Below are 16,792 nucleotides of genomic sequence, written 5' to 3'. Positions count from 1 at the left end.
GCGTCACTCGTAACACGAGCTCTGTCCTTGCTACGAGATACTTTTTGTTAACAATGAGTTTCTTTTAGCATTTTAGTCATACTTGTGTATGTCACATTTTTGTATGTATTTTATTTTTTTAATTAACTGTTTATGTTAATGTGACCCACAATACTGTTAAGAAAAGATCCTCCAAAATGCTGTAATTAAAACATTTTTAAATTTAGAAACAGTATAATTTATTAATATAGAAGAGCAAAGGTCATGCAATCTGTGAATGAAACATGAGCTTAGAGATCAAATTATGTGGCATAACATTTATCGTATTTTGCCTTGACTTTTAGAGGCCAAGGGAATAAGTTTTCATACAATTTACATATGATAAATTTGAATAAATTTGATGAAATTAATTTATATTATTTGACTTTCGTAACTTTTTAAATAGTTTTATCGAGTTATGCATAAAATTAAGCTGCATCTAAAATACGAAAAAAATTGCTTATGTTATAAACATATTTCTTTAGCTTGGAAACTAAGTTATTGCCCCCTTGTAAAATTGCTAGTAAATTTTGTAGCTTTAATTAACATGTGCCAGAATGTTTCATAATTTATCCTCTTGACATGTTCGAAAAACAATCTTTTGTTTTGTTGTTATAATGTCAGAGTTACCTATATGATTTCTTAAACATGGACTTGCAAGTGGAAAACTGTTAACATTTGGCTCAAGAACTCTTAGAAATTTTCAGTGTTTGTTTATGTCTTCTTACCGAGTAAAATACCAGTTGGAAAAGAAGTAACTCACGTCAAATTGATTACTTCTGATTAATAAATACAACATTCGCATTAAACTTTGCAAATTTCGACTTATTAATGAACGTAAGAAAATTCTTAAAACTTGTTTATTTTCAATCGCGTTATCCGACAAATATTTTTACTTCCGTCATCGATATATTTATTACGTTGATCTGTTTTGACTATTCAAATCGTCCGTGAGCAGATTGCGATGTTATTTTTTCGCTAATTCAAACATAAAAATACTCTTGCCCATGAAATAAATGAATTTCTTTAATTATTTTTAAGTGATCCAGATACGATAAATAAAATTTGCAGCATAGTATTCTTCTTTTGTTTTCAATGTTATGCAATAAAGAACTCTATCTTTACAATTTTTTATTTACAAGTTCTTAAACTTGGACAAAAAATACTTGGTTAAGTGACTCATAACTCATAGGCGTAGCTATAGCGCAGCACAAATGCTCAGTTATAAATGTGCGTGTGTAGGGAACATTTTACCGATGAATTTAACTGTACAGTTTTGAATTTCCTAAATAAAGACAATTCCTATTTCTAATTATCCTTTTTTCCTTCGCTTTTCCCCTCCTTCTATATTAGAGAAAATGGAAAGGGAAGGCGGTAAATATATCATAGTCTTCAGTTATATTACATGTCAATTTTATTAAAGCTTTGGCCTAATAAAACGTTTGCTAAGAGCACGCAATCAACAACTATGCGACACGGTTTCGGTAACGAATTGCGCTGGCAGCAGATTGCGTGTGGCGCCCCCGGGACATAAACTGCCGTATCCTAGATATCTACATTCGGTTATTTATTGTCTAACTAACAGCAGACGACGTGAGATTGCTCTTAAAACTAATAAAGGTTGTTTATTAACATTTAACCGTGTTACTGGGTAAGGAAACAACTATTATCTTTACTATTATCCTTTTTTTATAACAAAAGGTGGCAAACGAGCAAGCGGCCACCTGAATCCATCGAAATGGAAAGCGACCGCTGCCCATAGACTTCCGCAATCGCAGATGCGTTGTCTACCCTTAATTAACGGGGGAGAAGACGCACATAAAGAGGACATTTCCCCTTCCTATGCGTCTCCTCCACCGTCAAATCCACTTTTTCTTCCCATCTTTTCCTCCCTGTTTTCTATACGGTGGTGGTATTACACCGGGCGAGCCGGCCCATTCGTGCGAAGGTGTTAACGCGGACTCTACCACTGTTAAAACCTAAACATCTTCAATCTAAACATATATGGCATGGCATCGCACTTTTGTTGGATCATTAAGTACGCTTTAGAAATATACAACTTCCTCCACACATCGACGTCTCCTATGCAGACTATCGTATACCAGAATTTTGCGATTACACCATCTGTGTAAATTTGAAAGGAACAATTGAATGATGCGTTGTACTTAATCGTGTTTATTTATAAGTACTCTTTCAAGATACAAACATACGTTAGTTTAAGTTGATGGTATCGATAAATGTAAATCCATAAAAAAAATTTGTACACTACTCAGTAGATATTATCGAGGAAACATTGTTCAAACTATTAATGAAAGTAATACAAAGAGTAAACATAGTTCAAGCGAAATAACGTTAAAAGTTTGTTTGTCTAATCATTATAGTTCATACATTTCGAAAGGTGATCACCCTGTATACATTCCTTGTCCATGAACTTTAATCTATGCATTCAGAATCAATGACACTTCAAACAATATCTTGTCAATGTTTAAAGTTAAGTTTGAATATTGTCAAATATGCACTGTATGCCATGGACATAAAGTCTGATATAAATGCTTTAAACTAATTACTTATTCATATATTTAAATCATAGTATGTCTGTATGTAGTCACGTCTCAACGTCAAGTGGAAGCGCGGTATTGAGGAGCACTCAACAAGCTATTTCTAGTGCACTTACGTCTTAGTTACTGTCAGGCTAATAAATACCATTGAAAACATAAAATAAAAATACTGATTTATATGAAAATATTAATATTCAATTAGTACTTTGGAGATGTCTATGGCATTTGTATTGTTTAAAAATATTAGTAAGAAGTATTTAGAACAGTGTTCTGCAAATTTAACACACGGAACTAATGTAAGATAATTTATCGAAGTCGCTTTATTCTACATATTTGTTATTATTAAAGGTATTTCATATAATATACTTGGTATTGTAAACAAAATTATATTTCCATACACGTCTTATTAAACAGCTATTTATACGTTTCAATGCCGTAAATAACTCCGTAACTGTGTTTTCAAATGCTATATCCCAGCTTATATTCGAAGGAAATATAGTTTGTTAAGTTCATTCTGTTCTTATTTTAAAATTAATTTATAACAAATTATAAACATAAATTTCTATTAATTTAATCAGTTTTGTTTATTTATAATATCTTTGTTCGGTTCACAAGCGGTTTCTTGTCGACGTGACCTTGAATGTTCGTCATAAATACAATGTTGGTTCTGATTTCGATGAGAAATAAAAGCAAACATCATGAGAGAAATATGAAGGATCAGTGATTGCATCTTTTAACGATGCATATTGTTATTTTAAAACAAACTTTTAAAAATCGAACACGAGTGAATTCCTTTTACGTTAAAAAAGGGATGTGGGTTTTTGGTTTGAAATCACGCTGAAAACTGGTTTAATGCTTTTTTGATTGCCCTAAATTTAAACATTTTGTTTAGCAGTGCTCTTTTTCGTTGTCAATCAAACGCGAATTTCAAATTCTTCAAAAATATATTGAAGTAAATTTTGATTATTTTTTTAAGAGAATTAAAAATCCACTAACCTAATGAAGGGATACGAGTAAATGCGAATTAAAATTATATTTCTAACTTAATATTTGTTTATGACCCATATACAAACAGGGTGCTACAGTATAATATAATATAGCTCGGAGCGATGGTACGTGGCCGTGATTAGGAAGCATATATTGAATAACTAAGTTACCGACGACACTGCTCTTAATTGCCAATATATGTATATCTTCATACATACAAATTCAAAACATTGTTACAATCCAGTTTCCAAAGTTATTTTTTTTATTCCTGAACATTTCTACCGTCCTCATCTCCTCCTTATAAATACAGATAGAAGACACACAGAAGACAGGCGTGGAATGTAAGCCATTCCATGTTTCGTCTGATGAGTGTGGTGCCGGACGCCTAATTTAAGTCCATTTCTTTTTACCACTCTTTTCCTATAATGAGAGTATGGGAAGGGGAAGTGGATTTGACGGCGGAGGACATACATATGAAGGGGAAATATCCTCTTTATGTGCGTCTCCTCCTCCGTCGTATAAGGGTAGGCAACGCATCTGCAATTGCGGATGTCTATTGGCAGCGGTCGCTTCGCCATTTTGGCGGATTTAGGTGGCCGCTTGCTCGTTTGCCACCTTATGTATCCACCGAAGTGGAAAGCGACCGCTGCCCATAAACATCCGCAATTGCAGATGCGTTGCCTACTCTTCATTGACGGAGGAGGAGACGCACATAAGAGAACATTTCCCCTTCAAATGCATCTCCTCTACCGTGAAATCCACTTTTCCTTTCCATCCTTTCCTCTCACGAAAAGAGTGGAAAGGAAAAGGGACTAAAATTAGGCCTCCGGCACCACACTCATCAGACGAAACGCGGAATTAACTTCCACTTCACGCCTGTTTTCTGTGTGGTCGTGGTATTACACCGGGCGTGCCGGCCCATTCGTGCGAAGATGTTAAAGCGGGCTCTACCACTGTTAAATATAGTTAAATAAGATTAAGAATCTTTGACTAAACTATTGCACAACTGATCAGTTTCGCTTTAATTCCTATGAGCTTATATGAAAGAGAACACATTACTCGATTTTCAGTTGTGCAACTAATCAGTTGAACTGGCTGCGAATCAAGCGACAATCGACAATTAGGCGATAGTTTAGTCAAGGGTGTGCGCGCACTCTAAAATTGTTTAAAAGCAAATACCTCCACGAATGACAGACGTCTTTGAATCAGTGTATTTTGAAGCTCGGCATTGAAGAGTTAATCTTTAGTATCGACTAGACAGATAACATTATGTTTCTCACCGTCGGTATTTTAATAGGGCGCGTGCGCACGCAACCAACAATTAAGGAAATCCCCTTCAATGTTAATTGTGAATAATATAAATAAGTGACAGGGACAAATTCGAACGCGCTAATATTAGCTACTTAAATTGTATCACAAGTTGTAAAAATAAAATCGGGATTGCATCTCGCCCACTTCTTTTAACCGAGTTGTGATTCAGCGAGTCGTTTGTGATTCGGTCGTGACTAATTTCTCTTTCAGGTATGCTTGGAAACTAATGCGATAATTATGAGCTGAAATGTATTCGCCAAAGAAAGCAAATTGATGAATGAATGAACGCTCAACTCGGGGAAATATTACAGAGAGAGAATTCCGCTAACAAAGGAACTTGAACAAAACAGCTTTATTAAAATTTCAATGAGCTTACTGAACACTGTCAATTGTTTTTATTTTCTCTACCAGTTATTTCATTATGTATACATTTTTTATGATTCCATTATTTTACTATAATGTTTTACGATTTAAAATTCAAATCCGCTAAGGTAAATAAAAACCTATCCTAAGCTTGCACTTATTTGCAGCTTTGATATCTGTTTGTTACTAAATTAAGAAAAAAAATGCTAGTAGTTGTTTATTATTTTTGTTTACTTAAATTTTTTGTTTTAAGCTATTCTTTTTTTCGACGGCCGCCACATTAAAAAAAAAGGACTGATGTAAGAAACTGAATTTCTTTAAAAAACTGGGGCAAATTATTTTCAGTATTAAATTAAAGACTTAAGTTATTTAAAAAGTGCAGAAAATAAATCTGTTAATAATTTTACGTCCAAAACATTTAATATTTCATATTAATTTGTTGTATTCACTAAATAATATACTCAGCGTGACGTCAATCATTAAGGATGTCAGAGATAACTCCGCATCGTTAATCGCGTGTTACATCGCTCGCAGTCAAATCTACACTACTTGATTCAATTTCAAATGAAGTCGGTACAAAGTTAATCGTTCCAAAACACGCATTAATTGTACGGGAGTGTCTCCAAAAATTTATTTATAGAACACTTGTACGGAAAAGTGTCTGTTTATTTTTAATGCAATCGAAACGTTGTAGCTTCTTTAAATGTTACAGCGAGGCGCCGTCGCGGTTCGTTCCACTCAATTCCTGTGACGACTTGATCCTCAGACATCAATTCCTCGGCGCCACTATACACACTATCTCTTCAGTACTCGGCCCACGGTCAAGAATCTCACCTCAAAACGCACCCCATCACTGACCTGTGTTAAATCCGACCCGATGTCTGTTAGCATATTAGCATTCCAAATTGTCGGATTCCAGTCGGGGTTCAAAGACCCTGCAGCGAATTTCTGGGCCATGTCTACACACTCCAAAGGTTTCCACGGGAAATGGGACACGGTGTAGACGACTTCAGAGAAGCTTTACGCATACAATTTCATCAAAAATATTTGCAGTAATTTTTTATTTGAGTTAATCATGAACAGACTGGTAAAATACTTAAGTTGTACGAAAATGTAAGAGAAATGGTGTTCCGTGGTAATTGTAAAGGTAATATATGCATTAAAAACAACTTAGTTATGGAATTGATTTGCTACAAGTAAAAATGTGACAAAAGTTTTCAGATGGTACATTGTTTCGCACTTGATTACTTTTCATTTTGTGAATAATGAAATCTCAGTAATTGTCTATTTGTCATCAAATCTCGTTATTTACAGGATACTTTTTACATTTCGAAACAAACGTGGAACATTCCCGGCACGTTCACATTGTCTGTTGATTAAGGTTAAGCCCCTCCTGTTAATACGAACATTGTAACGTCTGAATAGAACAAAGAATGGTTGCTTTGTAAACAGGTACACGTGGTCGTGTCATTCACCGCTAATTGTCGGTTTAATGTTGGTCAAAACAACGCCCACCAATCGATGCAAAACAATAGCTATATTCTAACAGTCATCTTCCGATGGAAGTTTAACGATTCTGACTGTTTATATTGCGGTTAAATTCTAGTTTATATTGTATTTATTTTAATGAAACGTTATCCCAGAGTGAAGTTCAGAAAATTATGAATTCACTAGCTTTCGCAAGCGAATCCGTCTGCGAGGAATTAAAAAAACAAAAATGTGCCTACGTGTTCTTCCAGACTATCCTCAACCAAATTTCATCAAAATCGGTTCAGCGGTTTAGGCTACAAACTCTCACAAACATCCATCTATTTATCCATCCATCCATCTAAACTTTTGCATTTATGATATTAGTGAGAAGTAAGATAATAAATGATATAATATGATAGTTCTACCAAGAGGTTGTCGATAATTAAATGGAAACCAAGGATACAAAACATACAAAAGTACATTGTAATAGGAGCCTAGTCCTACCGAAAATTTCCACTACCGAAAAACATATCTTTACACTTTTTATTTTTTATGTTATTGTTATATTTGTTTTATCATAACAACTTCAGTTATTACAGTGTCTATTATATTGGAATATTTCCACCACTTAACGTATATAAGAAAGTCTATGGGGAATGAAGAAATAATATTGTGGAAATCTACCTTTCGCTACGTTACTTTCGAAAAATATAAACATCGATAGTTGGTATTATCTGGTTTATCTATAATTGCTTTTTATTAAATTCTAATAATTTATTTGGGTAACACCAGCAATAAGGAAACCTAGCTATAACCATGCTGAAACCGGTTTGAGCTTTTCATGGTACAAATAACTTGTTATCGTTTGGTAATTAGGAACACTGCTAATGTTTGTTTATTATATTTTCTTTTATTTAAATGCATGAGAAATATTTGAAAAGTTAAGCATGTAGAAGCTTATTTATGTCTGTTATAAACGGTAATAAGTCCTTATCGCGTGTAAACAGTTTTCGATTTGGAGCGGAGTAATTAAAGCACGTGTCGTGTCTGTTAGCTCGCCGGTCTGTGGCCCGCGCCCGTCGCTTCGCTACAACAGAAATTTCCGTTCTATTGATTGCTACAGAGTTATAATTGAGTAGAAGAGACTAGAAGCTGCGTCATCGCTTTGAAGCCTCATGCAATTTGTTTCTATTTACAATATTCCCAGTTATTATTTGTTCTATAAGTATGTCTACCCTAGTTATTGATAGATAAGTATGTTTCCCGGGACAGTTGGGTTTTGTATTTTGATTTGTAGAGATAATTAATGTGTTTGCTATATAAATATATGGGTTTGTTTGCATGTTATTTTGATCTTCTGCAAACCAAAAAACTTAACCAATTTTGATGAGTTTCTTTTATTGCGTTTCTTGATTTTAATATTAATGTACCAATTATTTAATTATACTATGAACATTGTATCCAATTTAAAATTCTGAGGCTTCAAATTCTTATGTTCTCGTAATACAATGTGAGCTAACAATTCACATGTTGGATATTACGTAATACAGCAGTGTTATGAAATAGAATGGGGCTGTCTGCTCTCACATGTTTTTGGCGGTCACATGCAATTACTATGCAAATGCAGGTGCTGCCTTCACGTGTTTTCTGTCACGTGAGTTTTCGTAACTATACACCGACACGTTTATTGGTATTGTTCAATTCGGCAATTACATATTAAATGAATGCTCTATACTATTGTAGGCTTTTATTCTGTATGGATATGAAAGTATGGTAACCAACCACCTATGCGAAGCTTTATGTTAGATTTTAAATTTGTTTGAGATTAAATACCTAAGGCTACCTTTATATCTGGTTATTTAAGGTTATGGTGTAGACATTTTTTTTTAACTAGTGCCATGCTGCACAACGCAATATAGACCAGCTTTCCATCATTCAACATTCCACCATCATAAAGCTGCACTGAGGGAGCGTTTAAGCATTAAATGACTTCGAGTACAGCAGTTATCTAGGGCGCGGTAACATAATATGCGCACGAGTTTAGAGTCGTAGCGGAGTTCAGAGGGGCGGGAGAGACTTGAGGGAGGGGGAGGGACGTTAGAAGCTGCGCACTGAAACAATGAGTCACATTTGTGTACAGTCTGCAATCCAGGTCAGCCGCGGCCTCGGCAAAGGCCAAGCTGTACTCAACACTTGTTGTCGATGTTCACACCTTACGCATACGCGTACAAATCGACGGGCGTTTACAAATGCGTCAATAACTTATAAAATATGATTTCATTTACAATAAACTATAGTTCAACGAATATTGCTGTGAATTTTAGGACAGATATCTTTGAACTTTTAAAGGTGTTTTGATAACCGACATCCTATCACTGTGAACATCTTTTAATCTCTCCATCCATAATTGGAATATGAAAGCTGAGTTTAACATTACTATGGGAGATATTTTGAAATAATACTACGCAGTAAACTATCTGGAATACCACGTTAACTACTAACATGTTAAAGCAAACAGTTTTCTATGAGCAGAACTTTATAACTTCTAGGATTTTTTCATTGAATTACTAGTTCACGTGTACCTTATGTTTCCCTCAGATTTACCAAACAGACGTGTAAACTTGGCCACTTGGCGATATCATGAAACATCAAAGGTAAATCTCAGCTTGTTATGATCGGTTGAGAGGTTTTATCGCTTTATGAAACATCTTGTTTTGAACAGAAATGACCGCAACTCGAAGTGAATCTTATCAATTTTATTGCGACGTTATGTTGATCGGAATTATTTTTGGAAATGTTGCTATCCTGTTGTTGCTAATATTGAGAGGAAGATTATCGGTTCTTTGACAAATTATTTTATAGAGTTTTAATGTTTAGAAATTAATCATTATCGCCAATACACGTCCCCACTGAGGGGCTCGGAGTTATAGTCAACCACGCTGGACAAGTATGGGTTAGTTTTGACTATCTCTCATATCTTTGAAATTCCTCGCCAATATCAAGTCTTCCTTCACCGTAAGAACGTCAGGTAAATTATGGACATATGAAATTAGACAATCGAAAATCACATTGTTACGCGACGGGATTTGAACCCAGGAACTGTAGATTACAAGTCAAGTGCTTAAACTTCTGAACGATTGACGGTTTTAGAAATTAATTTAACAATTATTAATAATATTCAAGTTTGCATATATTTAAATGGTTTTTATCTAGTAGGAAAACAGATACTTGAAAATGGTAAAGATACTTGTTATTGAGTTTATTTTGCCACGGGTTTTCCGTTCGCATATTTATTTTTCTTTAAGGAAAATGTTGTCATACAGGGATGTCACTTACGAAGAAATTTAAAAAATGTAATAGTTATTTATTACTGTGTTATCTAAATCTTTCTTACCATATTTTAATGATCTGTTTACCTACATTTCACATTTAAAGACTCAACTCATGAACAGTTAGATTAGTGTCATAGACAGTTTTCCGTCCCGTCAGGGGTCCTTCTTGAGGGTGAGTAAATGTGTAAATCTAAAAATGTACTAAATTTTGTTTACAATCTATAACAATTTTTTTTTTGCTAATTCTTTTTGTTTTTTGCCAAAAATAATAAAAGCGCGTAACCTAGACAGTTCACTGCTTCCATACATTATGAGTCATTGTAATGATATAAGTAAGTGGTATAATAGCATTGTGATCTCTTGTTGTTGGCTCGCAGCTGAGCAGATGTCTTTCATACGGCTAATTGTCGGTAATTCGATATATAGACGAATGTCTGCATTCGACCTCCGGCCTGCATTTAACCGGACTCAATGTAAATAGCTAATGTCACATTCTGTTATCATAACCTCTTATTTTTTATGTATCCGCATAATATTTTTCTATTACTATATCCGTGAATACCTTGTAAATTACACTACTCTTATTTCAATATGTATGTAGATAAAAAATAAAGTATGTATAAGTGCTCGGTGTAGAAAAAAAGTAAATTTTTACATTTCCAGACAGATCGACAGTCATACTTCATACTAATATTATGAATGCGAAAGTTTACTATGTATGGATGTTTGTTAGAGTTTGTAGCCTTAACGGCTGAACGGATCTCGATGAAATTTGGCATAGATGTAGAGGGTAGTATGGAAGACCACATAGTTTACTAACTTTTGTTTTCTTACTTCCACGCGGATGGAGTCGCGAGGGAAAGCTAGTTATAAATATTTTACTCTTCATTACGATATTTCCCTAAGTAGATATTTTGTGTTGTAGCGACCTTGTGCGATGTTTACGTGCTGATGACATTTGCGAAGTAATTATAAGGTGTAGATATCGTGCACATAAAGCGCGCTGGGGCCATCACGTCGCTGTCGACGGGTTAAGGCAGGTCGCACCCGCTATCCGTCACCCAGTACATTTGTCACCAGTGCAAACGCAGACAACCAAGAAAATGTCCGTAGCTTTCACTTTGTGACTGAAATATTTGTCGTTGATACTCGAAGGACGAGTTGTTTATTCTTGATATCAATTTGTTGAAATCATTGTTGATGATTTTGTTTGTTTTGTTAATTAATATTAATCTAAAATAATAATACGAAATTTTATTCATTGGATACACTGACTGACTAATATTACGAAGTGGTATTATAATAATATAACTGGCTGTAATGAGGGAAATGTTCTGTAACGAAGAAACAGACGTATCTAAATATAGAAAGCACATTATTCAGGTTAGCATTATGGTACTAAATCTAGATTCCATTCTTTTATGAACTCGGTGTGATCCAGTTTAACTTGTCGAATTGCAGATGATAGTCTTCAAACAGTGTCAATGACCTCACATAAGAAAATTCGGTTTTATGGATTGTACAGATTGTACCGATTGTACGTTCGTAAATAACTAACGTCATAATGCAACTTTGCAGCTTTTCTTTTTAAATAATAGCTTCGCCTGCGACTTCGTCTGGTTCATCGAAATCCGCTCAGCCGTTTATGCTACAAATTCTAACAAACATCCATCTAAACTTTGCATTTATAACATAAAGATCCTTGTGATATGAAGATACATTCATCATAGTTGTTACTTTCATAACAAATGATTTGAAATGTTTCTTATACTTTGTACAGACTTATAAGCTCCTAAACGACAATCCTCGTTGATCCTACGATCGACAGCACGAAGCTGTTTACTATTTCCAACTATTTTTTTAATCATGATACATATTTTAAATATTACAACACTATAAACGGATCTAATGCCGGTACGAGGCGCCGATCGACTCGGCGTCAGGCGTCAGGCGTCGCGATCAAATTCTTGAGAGCGAATGGCATCCGCTGCAGTTGGCTCTGTGCCAAGTCTCGGATAACTCGCTGTGGAATCGGCCCCGACTTTACTGTCATTTTACACACCTCTACTCGTGTACTGTGTAGTTGTGTAATCGACAATGCTCTTGGCAATGTCTATTTGGCACCTAATACACTGTTGGTACTACGAGTATATTATGAGAAAATGAAATTACGTACGTGACTGTGATTACTTTTTTTAAACTTAAATTATTTATTTCAAGTCGGTTTATGAGAGCATTATACACTGTTTAATTGGTTAGTTTTATGTAATTTTGTACCTTTATTATTACTAAATCTACACAGACTAAAAAAGCTTCCTCCATACACCGAAGCCGAATGTTTCACACCGTTCTCAGACGTTTCGAGATTTGACTATTTCTTTTCCCCGGCGCCTCGGCTGGGATTTATCGTAGTTATCATTTTAACTAAGCGCAGGTATTAGTCTAAATATGTGGCGACGATAGATGTTTGGTGTTGCTTTATACATTTTGTCTATTTTCAGTAGATTCTTTAAATGCCGTTATAAAAATAAATGGAATGTAAAGTCGAATGTTTGGTTTACAAATATTGAAAAGAGTTTTGTCTCTTTTCATTCGTTTGATGAAAACTTTCGAATACAAGTTTCAGTATAATGAGGTAAATGTAATTTTTTATGATACAAAGTATTTATTAAAGAAACTAACTAGTGTTATAAAAAGATTTTATTGCCTTACTAATTGTTTAACAAAGCAAATATTATATTCATACTCAGTTTATTCCTAAGTTTAACTTTATACCGCGTTTATTTGTAAGGCTGTTATTGTGTCGAAATTAACCTGCAGTCAACAAGACATACAATGTTATTTGTTGTGTTTTAACTAGAATCGTATAGGTACCTATTCATTGAATGCTGACTAATATCTGCAAAAACATGTAAAATACTACTACGTTTTTGCGTTGTTTGCCAAGAGCGTAGGTTCTCACTGCCGAAACATCTCTAACACACTAACATGCCTCTTATTATGTTTTAAGAATACAAATTATAATGTATTTGTGCAACTGCTCCGTCAATGAAAACCTACGGTCAAATCATTCAATAGGCATGTTGAAACTGTTCATTATGGTTTCCGGTCGAATCCGGTTTTTAACGGAATACATTAAAATAATATTTCATTATAGTCAGAATGACAAGCGTACTGATTGATCGATCGAATAACATCCATCGTTTAAACGTAACGTAACACGAGTTATGAGTAAAAAATTTTAACAAAATGAATCATAGACATGTCTTCAATATTCCAACGTTCGTTAAAATGTTGGACGTACAAAATTTTTTTTTTTGTCAAAAACTTACTAACTAGTATATTACCTACTATACCTTTTTAAGCTTTCCTTCGGGGGGAAGACAGGGTTATGTGACCCAGCCTCTAGTGCAATAGAAGAGGGTTCCGGGATCTTCGTGGAAGTCACCGAAACTTTCGGTACTTTGCGACACAATACAGGACATTGCCTGATGTTCCGCAGTGTCATGGCAACATAGGACTACGCTATGGCACCATCCTCCCGGACTATTCTGAAGGTCGATCAGGGCTCCCACCTTAATCGTCAATGGCCCATATACCTAATATTGAATCTGTTATGTTTAATTTTTCGTATAATATGGGACCAATAACAATACGCCAATCTTTAGTTCAAACACTTAAAGCTTTAATGGCCGGTTCCCCAGCTACATTTAACCATTCGTTAGAATTATCGGTTCGATAACTTCATGAAATTCGTTTCCGAACTACGTAACTAATTTATTTGACCTTCAATAGAGGACATTTTTAAAGAAATATCAACGAGTAAATAATAAAGTTATTGCACTGACACAAGGTATTAACAATCAATGTATTCGTGTTCTGGCTTTTATCCAACATTGTACCAATAAATAATTATAGTGTTGAAAACATTAGCTTGTCTTATTTTATTTTATTGACAACTCAACAACTATCGCGTTAACATTAATTTAAAATAACAAACATACATATCTGGTGTAAGATTTTTAATAGTCTTAAAAAGTTCAACGTTCTTTAAAAATATTAATAAAGGAGAATTTAACTTAAGTACGGTTAATTCATCTTAATTTGGAATAGAGACTTCTAGCTACAAACCATAATATAGCAGTCTTTTTTGTAATTTATTGATTAGCTAAAATATACCACAATAACATCATGATTTAACGAAATTATTCCATCGTTATAACAAGCTTCTTTTAAAAATTTTACATTTCAGACCTAAATCAACAAAAAAACTTTCCGATCAAAATCTTACGTCGAATAAATGTTTAGTTTCATAAGACACTGGAAAAATCCCATTCAATCTTTTACACATAATTTTGAAGCAAATACCGAATTTTATAACTGTGAAAACTTTGAACCTAAAAATTCAGTCGCCATTGAAAAGATCTGAGAAACTAATCAATGACGTGCAATTTCTCACAACATGATCTAATTACACTTATGGTCGGATATTGAAACGAATCTTACATACCTTTCGCTACGTAAGCGCCGCTCACAATGAAATAGACGAAAAAATTCAAATGGAATTTGGAATAACACGTAGCCTTATCATTTAAGACGCTATTACATATCGTTTCAGTTTCTATTTATCGTTTCAGTAATCGGCAGTTTGCTATGAATATAATATGAATTTGATTTTAATACGTATTTCCTGTGTTAAAGTAAACTTAATTTTTATTACAATAATTACAATTTTTATTTAATTTCATAATAACAGTTAACGATAAAAAGAATCTGTATATACTTATCGTTCAACGAGAAACTTTATTATAAAATCTTTAGACATTAAAGACAATTTATAGACGTGTTTGTTTTTATTACCTAGGTAACTGAAGTATCTATACGATTAGATCCGGGTTCACTCTGCAGCCTATTATATAAGATTCTAGAAGAATGTTCTAAGTTAGTAGTGACTACCCTATAATCAACCACTGTGGTCCAGTGCTGGTTAATTGACTTTACATATCTCTGTGCAGGTATCACAATGTTCTTCACCGTAAGAACGTCAGGTAAATTATGTACATATGAAATTCGAAATTCACATCCGCACATGGCGGGCGATCCTAGGACCTATTGTGTACAAGACAAGTATCGCGATTACCCTTATTATTATTCCAATAAATGACCTTGAATAGAATTAGTATAGATCTCTTATTGTCTAATGTGTTGAGCTTATTTATGACTGTACCAAATTTCGAACTATTTAAATAAAGATCTATTTCTTGGAATATGATTGATCTTGCGAGGTGTTTCCTGTTTTCATTTATTTTTAAAGTAGGCATCGGCAAAAATAATCTTTGTTTTAATTTTAAACGCTCTAATGATTATTAATAGGTGACCATATCATAATAGTTGAATGCTCTAGCGGAGGAAGTTATGTAAACAGCCTTCGCGGTGAGAAAGCGATGATTTCAGTGGCATATTGGCTCATATTCAAAGGGCCCTTCGATCATTGTAGACTGACAGAACACGTCAACACTGTAACCGTCAATACAAGATATATCGCACTAGATATGGCAATACTTGATTAAAATCTGTATGAAAATTTATCTGTTATCCTCCTGGTAGCTGTTTCCGTAGATGGGATAAATCTAGACTAGTAACTGAAATAACTTATGACCTATTACTTATAGAGGTAATATCTAGTTAAAGTGAGCAATTTTTATAATTGTTTAGGCTATTCAGGGAATCTCAATCCATGTCTACATTCGATTACTTTTGCTGGGTTTGTGAAGTGTCCACTTATTTTGTCATTACCTAGCCAACCTATGTATGTTTCAACAGAGTAAAACCCAAGTTATGCAGTTCAGAAACGCATGAAATCTGAGAAAACTGGTCATTAGAGAATCTTCCAGAAAGACATATTTCAAAATAGTTATGTTCTACCGTTTCTTTGGTGCTAGTCCCAGTGACGAAATACTTTGACCCTTTTTGCGACTTCCGCATTAGCTCGGCCAAGGAATGTTTGTAAAGAAACGAATTCCGTCAAAATGTCTGCATACTAAAGGTCAAAAGAATGTTTAGATACATGAATGATTCGAAACAGACATTGAATGTAACTGCGCCACCTTTTGCCTTGAACATGGCAATAAAAAAACTAAATATTTTTTCTCAATTGCAGTTCTGTTCCTTTGAAGAATTTTAATACTTACCTTGACACTTAGAATTTGTGATATTTACTAATTTAATAAACAAGAATGCGATTCATTTGTGTTCTGTTTACAATCGTTTCCTAGAAACGTGCGCAGTAGCAATAAGATGCATCAATAGAGAGAGCATAAGGTATGTGTTCTACTCGCACGAAAAGAAAAGTAACGTGAAAGAAAAATAATCATCATCTACCTTTGTCTGCCTACTGCTGGACAAAGGTCTTCGTCAATACCTTCTCAAGCAAAATGACTGTCGAAGACTCTACAACTAATTGCAAAATCTAGTTGAAAATAGTTTTCTGAGACCTTATGCTACTTTCAACACAAGGAAGTTGTTTTTTTGTTTTTACGTTGTTTGAACGACATCAGGGAAATTAAATAAAATGAGGTAGTGGTATTCTCATTTAAAGTGTACAGAACCATTTATGAGGATTATGTGCTTACACAAACGTCATTTTACGTAAACATGCGTCACTTTACACCACGCAAGAGACAGCGCCAAGTAAGTCGTTATCCCGGCCTATTTAATTCATCTTTTTTTCCAAACAGGTTTCCGTAAATTCAA

This window comes from Papilio polytes, unplaced genomic scaffold (assembly GCF_000836215.1).
Source record: "Papilio polytes unplaced genomic scaffold, Ppol_1.0 DF824102.1, whole genome shotgun sequence".
NCBI lineage: Eukaryota > Metazoa > Arthropoda > Insecta > Lepidoptera > Papilionidae > Papilio > Papilio polytes.
This window is presented reverse-complemented; position numbering follows the sequence as displayed.